We start from the raw sequence: 9259 nt of genomic DNA on the forward strand, positions 1-9259 counted from the left end.
TGTTTTTGCTTGTTGCCTTAGTATTTTTACCTTTAAAACCACAAATAAGCCCGACTTCTCCTCCCTTTTAAGAATAGTAGTCCCAAGTACCTCCGGGGCTGATAGGATTACGGCGGGTAATAGCATGTAATAAGTAAATGAGACCGATCTGCGCTTTAATACCTTAACGGGGTGGGAAGGGTAGATATAGATATGATGACCACGTGATAATGTCATGTGTAACCCCTCATCGAGGAGCGATTACTGGGCATTGTGTGGGGTGATCCATATTATTTATAAACCTAGGATCCTCTTCCCTTTACTTGTTTATTTCATTGTTTACTTTCAAATTTCAAACTATTTTTCTCAAAATTTCAACTTTTCTTTCGTTTCTTTTAACTTCATCTATTTGCAACCATTATGTGAAAACCCCCTCTTATTTGAAAGCCTTACTTGCCTACGTGTTATTTGCACTTAAGTTCACAACAATATTCTGCTAGGGAACCACACTAGTGGATCCTAAGGGGTGCCTAACACCTTCCCCTTGGGATAATTTCAAGCCCTTACCCAATTTCTGGTTACTCAAATCAAATCCTTTTTAGTGTCCTAATGCACTTTAATCATTAGGTGGTGACTCTTCTATTCAAACCCAATTCCCAAAAGGAAACGAGTTGCCCTTCCAAATGTCATAAACCTGATTTTGCGAGAAAAAAGGGGGCGCGACAGCATTTTCTTTGTTCAGACGGGCAATCTATATGCCTTGAGAGGTGCTGGAACCATGTGCCTCCTGGCCCTGATTGAGCTAACCTCCAAGAATGACATTCTATGCCTTAAGCTTCTGTATCTCTTCAGTAGCAATATTCTGAGCTTCAATTAGTTGAGAGATAGTGGAATTACTGCCAAGTGCCAACCCCTCTTTTTCCAAAGGGACTTTGAAGAAGTCAAATATTTTAGTGAGTTGGAACCCGTAAGGTAACCCATGATTACCATCCTTAAAATCTACAATTTTAGCTCTATCATGAGACCAGGCATATTTATAGTGGTGTAGGCATCCAATGCTTCTATGAGAAACAAGTCTGCTTGTGACGTAATGGAACGTATTTCTTCATGTGGGGGAAGAACTTTGTTCACCATTTTAAACATTAGTTGGTACACTAGAAGAAGGGCCTTCTTGTGTACCCGTTCCCCTTGTTGTCATGCATTATCCTTCAAGATGGCATTTTTGAAGTTTGGAGAACAAGTCCCCTGATTAGAGGATATTCTGCCAGTAGGCACTCCCAAAATAGTTCTTAACACAGCCTCATCCATCACAAAGTCAACACCATTCACCTTCATGCAGATGTTGTCATCCTCCACTGTGAAAAATTCGGCATAGAAACTGCGCACCTATACTTCATACACCTTAGGACTCTCATTTGTGAACAAATGTGTCCATTGTTGAAATTCAAGAATATCAACCAGCTGGCGCATCCCTGTCATGTCAAGAATATCATGGGCATATGTTCTACCCCACAATACCTTCTAGTTTCTCAGATTTTCCCTTCCTTCATCCTTGGCCACACCCACCTTGGCCTTCTTGAAGAAATCGGGTTCCTCATTGGCACCAGCCTTCTGTTTCACTGATTTTCTCACAATTTTCCCTTTCTCTGCAGATTTCTTAGACACCTTTTCTCCAAACTCTTCAGACACTTTTTCACCAGACTCCTCACCCATCTTCTCACCAGACTTTTCCACTTCAACATTTCTACCTTCCATCGTTCTCACTGATGACTCCTTCCTGAGTTATGGAATAGTAGGTTTCTTGAAGGACTTACGAACTAAGTAACTATGTTCCCCCATTCAGCTCGTCATCAACATCAACAACAAGTGTTGGAGGCACTACTTGAAAGTACAAGAGGGGGGTGAATTGTTTACTAATTAAAATTGGTCGATTAATATAAGTATTAGTTGATTGACTTCAAGACATAGGGAGTGAAAGCGGTAAAAAGAATTGGTAAGGCACACATAATTTATACTGGTTCGATACCGTTGTGGGACTTACATCCAGTTTCCCTTGGGTAACAAGGGTTCCCTTAAGATCTTTGAACAAAGTTACAATATTGATGGTTTTTTGCGTTTACCATCAACGTACAATTTCAGCACTTGAGTTTGACACAACTTTCTTTTGTACTCTAGATCTCTCTATATTTTGAGACACTGATAACTTAGAATTACAGTGTTTGAACTAAGAAATACACAGATATGGAATACAGTTTGTGTAGTTGCATGGTATTCTTCTTGAGAGAGCAACCTTCTTATATAAGAGAAAAGAGCTATTGAGTCCTTTTCGAAATTGGAGGTACAAGATCTTTAATTAAGGGATTTGACCCAAGAGGTGCCTCTTTGAATCTTGCTCTTTGACTAGCCCAGATTCGAATGTGACCTTCCTTGTCACAACTGAATTCAAGGAAAGATTAATTTGCTAGCGCGATCTTCAAAACTGGAGTGACCATGATTGGCAATCTGTGTTCCCTTGATTGGGGACGAGTTAATCTGCTTCTTGATTGATCATTAATGCAGTAAGTGATTCTTCATTGGCAATTTGTGTTCCTTTGATTGAGGACGAGTCAATCTGCTTCTTGATTGATCATTAATGCAGTAACTGATTCTTCATTATTTCCTTATTTTGAATCTAGTAGCAATCTTGCTAAGCATCTTCATTCTTTCCTTTTTGTTTGTCCTGAAAATATAGCATAAGATAATATTGTCATCATTGAAACTTAAACATAAACTTATTAATCTCCCCCTTTTTGATGATGACAATCAAGAAAGAGTAAACACGTTTTAAGTAAATTAAGATACTTCCCTTTTAAGGAGTTGCTCCCCCTGAGCTAGTGCTTCCCTATTTTGAATGATGTGCTCATGTCTCCCCCCTGAGTGTTTACTCACATATTTTCTCCCCCTTTGACATCAGTCAAAAAGGAAAGAATAATATAATATACAAAAACACAGAGCAATATAATGTACATACTAAAATAGGTAAGAGCAGTAGAGTCTTAAGTTGGTACAAACCAAAAATAATTGTCTAAAGGCCACCATCAAAAACAGAAAAAAACGTAAGTTGTTTATCACAAAAACAGCCAGAGATAATTAATGACGTCCCAGAAAGTATTTGAAGGTGTTGATCCCTTTGGTGCAGAAGGAGTCATAGGAGTTTTCAATATCCTTGACGAGCTTGTCCATCTTTTCAGTCATGGAATTGAAAGCCCTGGTTCCATGTGTCCTTATAGCTCTTATGTCTATCCGTAGCTTTGCTACGTCTGAACCTGTCTCCTTAGTATCATCTCTGATCTTATCTACCTGTTCTTTCATTTACACAAGCAGCATCTTGACTTCATCAAGGTGTTGTTGAATGTGTGGAAGGTTCGGATAGGTAGTCGACTTAGGAACTGGTAGATCAGCTTGAACATCAACCGGAGCTGGAGCACTTTCAACCTTGGCTCGTTTAACCAATCCACTTCACCCAATGAGTATCCCATCATATAAAATGCAGTTTTATCATAAGTACTGGAGATGTGCTTGGGTGTGAAGGGTGCCAAGTCAACCTTCATAACTTCAAGGATATGAGAGATAAGAATACCATAGGGCAGACAAGCAGCAGAAGAGGAAATATCCCTGATACTCTCACGCATATATTGATGAATCCATATAAACCAATCAAGATGCTTGTTGTTGACTAGACAGTAGAGGATAAAGATATCTCTAGTGGCAAAGAACTTAGGGACCCAGACCTGAGAAGGAGAGTGGTGGCAATCATGTGGGTCAAAATACGGAGTTCAAACTTCAGATTTTTGCGGCCAATGTCAGGGGGTTATCAGACAAGAAAATTTTTGCTTCTTCAAGAGACACTTCAAAGTTTTTGGGCCAAGACTTTCTGACAAACACATCATACCCACTAAATTTGGCAGAAAAAATCTTTTCAAATTGGTATGAGTCCAACACAATTCTAGTTCCTAGGACCATAGATTCTAAGTCATCCTTATCATTCACAAAAAAATTTGCATAAAATATTTTCACAGGTTCTTCATATATAGAATTTCCAAGAGTGTCAAATAAAAGGGAAAGGTGCTGAAAATTAAAAATTGCAGTCACATCACAATGAAGGCTTTGCATAAGAGAGAGACTTATAAAGCATCCATAAGCAATGGATTTTGACTTATAGGACTCAAACCTTGCCTTTTCACCAGAGCCATAGAAAATTAGCTTGTATTCTGGACCAAAATCCAAGCACTCTACCTTGCCCTTTTTGCATGCAACCTTTTTAGGGGTTTGCTCCATGGGTCATTTTTTGGCCTTTTGTTTGGCTGATGGGGTGGATTTCAGATGAGGCACTGCTATCATTGTCAGTTTTGAGAAGGTCTGAGTTAATGGATGATTCTACATCCACATGTTCTTCTGTATTAAGAGGTTTTTAAAACCTACGGCTTCGTCTAGTTGTAGAGGAAGGGTTTCTTTTGGCCATGGAGAAGTCGGTGGTTTGGTAGAGAATGAGGAGAGTATTTGGAAGTGAGAGGCTTTTATCAAACAATTTGAGATAAGTGAAAGGGAGTCTTGGTTACTGGAAGGGTCAAGCAGAGGCGAAGGTGATGGTTCTGAATGACTATAATTAATAATTATACCTCCACAGTAAAATTAATTAGTACACGGATAATTAAGGAAATAAAATATACTGAAAGCTTGTAAAATAATTTAACCATTTTAAAAAGCAATTGGTTTACAAATTTGGCAAAATGCCAATTTTTTTCCGAAGGACACAAAATCTTTCGTCTAAAAAAGGCTTAGTAAAAATATCAGCAAGTTGAGAATCGGTGCTAATGAACTCTAATGTAATATTACCTTTTGCAAAATGATCACGAATAAAATGATGTTTAATTTCTATATACTTTGCTCTAGAATGATGCACAAATTTTTTAGATAAGCAGATAGCATTGGTGTTGTTGCAAAAAATAGGAGTGGCAGTAAGACATAAATCATAATCAACGAGTTGATGCGTGATCCATAAGACTTGTGTACAACAACTTCCAACAGCTAGGTATTCTACCTCAGTTGTTAAAAAAGCAACACAATTTTGTTTCTTATTATGCCAAGATACTAAGACATTTCCCAGCAATTGACATGTCCTATTGGTACTTTTCCTGTCAGTTTTGTCTCCTACAAAATCAGCATCTGAAAAGCCTCTCAAGGAGAAATTGTTAGTATGATCATACCATATGCCGAATTCAGTAGTACCAATTAAATATCTAATAATGCGTTTAACCGCAGTCAAATGGGATTCCTTAGGAGCTGACTGAAATCTAGCAAATTTACATACACTAAACATAATATATGGTCGACTAGCAGTTAAATAGAGTAGAGATCCAATTATTCCTCTATACATGATTTTATCAATCATTTTTCCATTGTTGTCATCATCTAGCACGGTAATTGGACTCATATGAGAGCCAATAGCCTTAGCATTTTCCATTCCTAACTTTTTGATAAGCTCCTTGGTGTACTTAGTTTGGATAATGAAAATGCCTTTAGGAGACTGCTTGATTTGAAGTCCAAGGAAGAAGGTTAATTCTCCCATCATGCTCATTTCAAATTCACCTTTCATGGAAAGAGCAAATTCTTCACAAAGAACAGTGTTAGGGCTACCAAAGATAATGTCATCAACGTAAATTTGAGTAATGCGATTACCAGAATTTGGTTGCTTAATGAAAAGAGTTGTATCTATGTTACCTCGTTTGAAACCTTGATAAAGAAGAAAAGAACTTAAACTTTCATACCATGCTCGCCGAGCTTGTTTGAGATCATACAGGGCTTTAGTCAGTTTGTATACAGGGTTTGGAAAGTTGGCATTTGCAAACTCAGGAGGTTACTTCACGTATACTTCTTCAGATATATAACCATTTAGGAACGCACTTTTGACATCCATTTGATACAGTTTGAATCCTTTGTGAGCAGCAAACGCAAGTAAGATTCGGATGGATTCAAGTCTTTCCACAGGTGCAAAGGTCTCATCATAATCGATTCCTTCTTGTTGAGAGTAACCTTGAGCCACCAGTCTTGCTTTATTTCGAACGACTTGGCCTGATTCATCCAATTTATTTTTGAAAACTCATTTAGTCCCAACAACAGAGGAGTTTTGAGGTTTTGGAACTAATTCCCAGACTTTGTTTTTCTCAAATTGATCTAATTCTTCTTTCATAGCATTGATCCAATGAGAATCTTTTAGAGCTTCATCAACCTTCTTGGGCTCAATTTGAGAAATGAGAGCTACATGAGACTTGTTCTTTTGTGATCTCCTTGTAGTTATTCCTTCCTGTGGATCTCCTATAATGGATTTGTGAGGGTATCCTATTTCGTTCTTCTATTCATTTGGAGTATTTGTTGTAGAGATCTTTTAAGTGTTAGTCGACTGAACTGGTTGAGATAAGTTAAGATCTTGTGGATGAACTTCAGCTAATTGAGTCTGTAGGTTAGCTGACTCATCTTGATGATCTTTACTTATAATAACAGATTTTGGAGCACAAGAAATTTCTTCGTCTTCAGCAACATGTTCATTCTATTGGCGAGGGTTAGTATCAATAAAAATAACATGAATAGATTCTTCAATACATAAGGTTCTCTTATTATAAACTCCGTAAGCTCTACTTGAGGGAGAGTAACCAAGAAATATACCTTCATCATTCTTCGGATCAAACTTACCCAGATTATCTTTACCGTTGTTATGAACACAGCATTTGCATCTGAAAGGGTAGAAGTAGCTGATGTTTGGTTTCTTACCATTCCACAGTTCATAGGGAGTCTTTTTGAGTATAGGGCGAATGAGACACCTGTTAATGATATGACATGTTGTACTTACCGCTTCTGCCTAAAAATGATGAGGTAAAGAATTTTCCACTATCATGGTTCTTGCCATATCCTGTAAGGTTCTGTTTTCTATTCTACTAAACCATTCTGTTGAGGAGATCTTGGTGAAGAGAAATTATGGGAGATTCCTTGATCATTGTAGAAATTTTCAAACGCTCTGCTTTCAAACTCTCCTCCACGATCACTTCTGATAGTAGAGATGTAGTAACTCTTCTCACGTTGAACCTTCTTACAGAAAACTTCAAAATTCTTTAAGGTGTCATCTTTATGACTAAAAAATATAACCCATGTAAATCTAGAGAAATCATCTACAATAACAAAAGCATATTTCTTTTCTCCTATACTAGCAGTTCTAGTAGGGCCAAATAAATCCATATGCAGCAATTGAAGAGTTTTAGAGGTAGAAACAATGTTTTTGACTTTGAAAAAGGAACGAGTTTGTTTTCCTAGTTGCCATGCATCACAGATGTGATCTTTTGAAAAATCCAGTTTTGGAAGACCAATAACAAGGTCATGTTTTGAAAGTTTTTGAATGGTGTGCATGCTAGCATGCCCAAGTTTCCTATGCCAAACCCAGGGATCTTCAATTGTAGATGTAAGACAAATTTGATCACCAAAGTTATCCAAGTTTTTGATAGTATAGACATTTCTGTCCCTATTACCAGAGAGAATGATGTTACCTGATTCGTCTTCTATGAACCAGCCATGTTTCTTAAAACGAACCTCATAATGATTGTCACATAGTTGACTGATGCTGAGAAGATTGTATCCGAGTTCATCTACTAGGTAATTTCATCCATATCACATGTAGAGCTTAAAGGAACCTTTCCAACACCAATAACATTCCTTTGGATTTGTCACCAAAGGTAACTATTCCTCTATCTAGCTTGGTGACTGATTTGAACAATTGTTTGTCACCCATCATATATCTGGAACACGCGCTGTCAAGATATCATTTTTTCCCTTTTTGATTCTTCTTGTGATGTTCCTGCAAAACAAGAGTACTTATTTTTAGGTACCCAAGCCTGCTTGGGTCCTGAACAGTTAGATTTTTGAGAGTTAGTTTGATTTAAAGATTTTGGTCTCCAAATCCATCTCCTGTTGTTTTTGAACCTGCAATGGTTTGAGGTGTGACCTCTTTTACCACAGTAGGAGCAAGATGAACTGTTGAAGTTTCCAGAATTATTTTCAGCTCTAATTCTATTCCTGCAATTGTTAGTGCTATGACCATTTTTACCACAAAAGGAACATGCTATTTTCTTTCTAACAGGAATGTTCTGAGCAGTCTTGACTGAACTAGAACTTGAGCTTCTTTGAAGACCATTCAATCAAAGCCTGATTTTGCATACTTATGTTTCAGGGCCCAATCCTTCTTCTCTCTTTCTCTTTATCTCTTGACTTTTTTGAGTTCATTTACTACTATTTCTACATCTACAAGAGCAATATCAAAAAATTCTTGAAGTTTATAACAATCTGGACATAAAGGAGTACGTACCTCACTAGTTCATTCATCCAACGGTGAACGAGGTCTTCTTGAATCATCTTCTTCATCGTTGCTATCTACCACTCGACCAAGTTCCTCTGATTCTTCATCATTGCTTAGAGCCATAAAGCACATGTTGGCAATTTTCTCGTGATCAGATTCCTCCTCATCACTCAATGCTCCAAAAGCTTTCTTCTTTTGAACATTTCTACTAAGCTTCCTTTTTAATTCAGGATAGTCAGCTTGAACGTGTTCGAACTTTCCACATTTGTAACATCTTCCATCATTTTTATCTATTTCATTGCTCGCCCTTCCTTTTCTGAAATTTGACTTACCTCTTCTGTAGTTTCTGTTTCTTCTCATCACGTTGGTCACAACTTGCGAGAGCATTGCAATTTTTTCATCTTGTTCTCCTCCTTCTACTTCATCTTCATTTTCTGGTTCAGCCATAGTTGACTTGAAAGCAATAGTTTTCTTCTTCTCTTGAATTTGTTTGTCAAGATGAGTTTTCTCAAAAGCAATCAAGTCACCTCTGAGATCATCATAGGAGATTTTGTCCAGATCTTGACATTCCAAAGCTATGACCTTTGATTTCCAGATTGTAGGTAGGCTTCTGAGGATCTTTCTAACCTGTTCGCCACTTTTAATAGGTCTTCCAAATGATTTGAGGTCTCCAAGGATTTTGCTGAACCTAGAAAACATTTCTTCAACAGATTCTCCATCCTTCATTTGAAATAATTCATATTCCCGAACCAGGAGATTTATTCTAGTCTCTTTCACCTTGTTGGTTCCTTCATAAGTGACTTCTAGTTTATCCCACATTTCTTTTGCAGTCTCACAACTGAATATTTTTTCATATTCTTCTCTACTGATAGCATTGTATAGTAGATTTTTTGCTTTTTC

Source organism: Nicotiana tabacum, chromosome 6, assembly GCF_000715075.1.
Source record: "Nicotiana tabacum cultivar K326 chromosome 6, ASM71507v2, whole genome shotgun sequence".
In the NCBI taxonomy this organism is placed as follows: Eukaryota; Viridiplantae; Streptophyta; class Magnoliopsida; order Solanales; family Solanaceae; genus Nicotiana; species Nicotiana tabacum.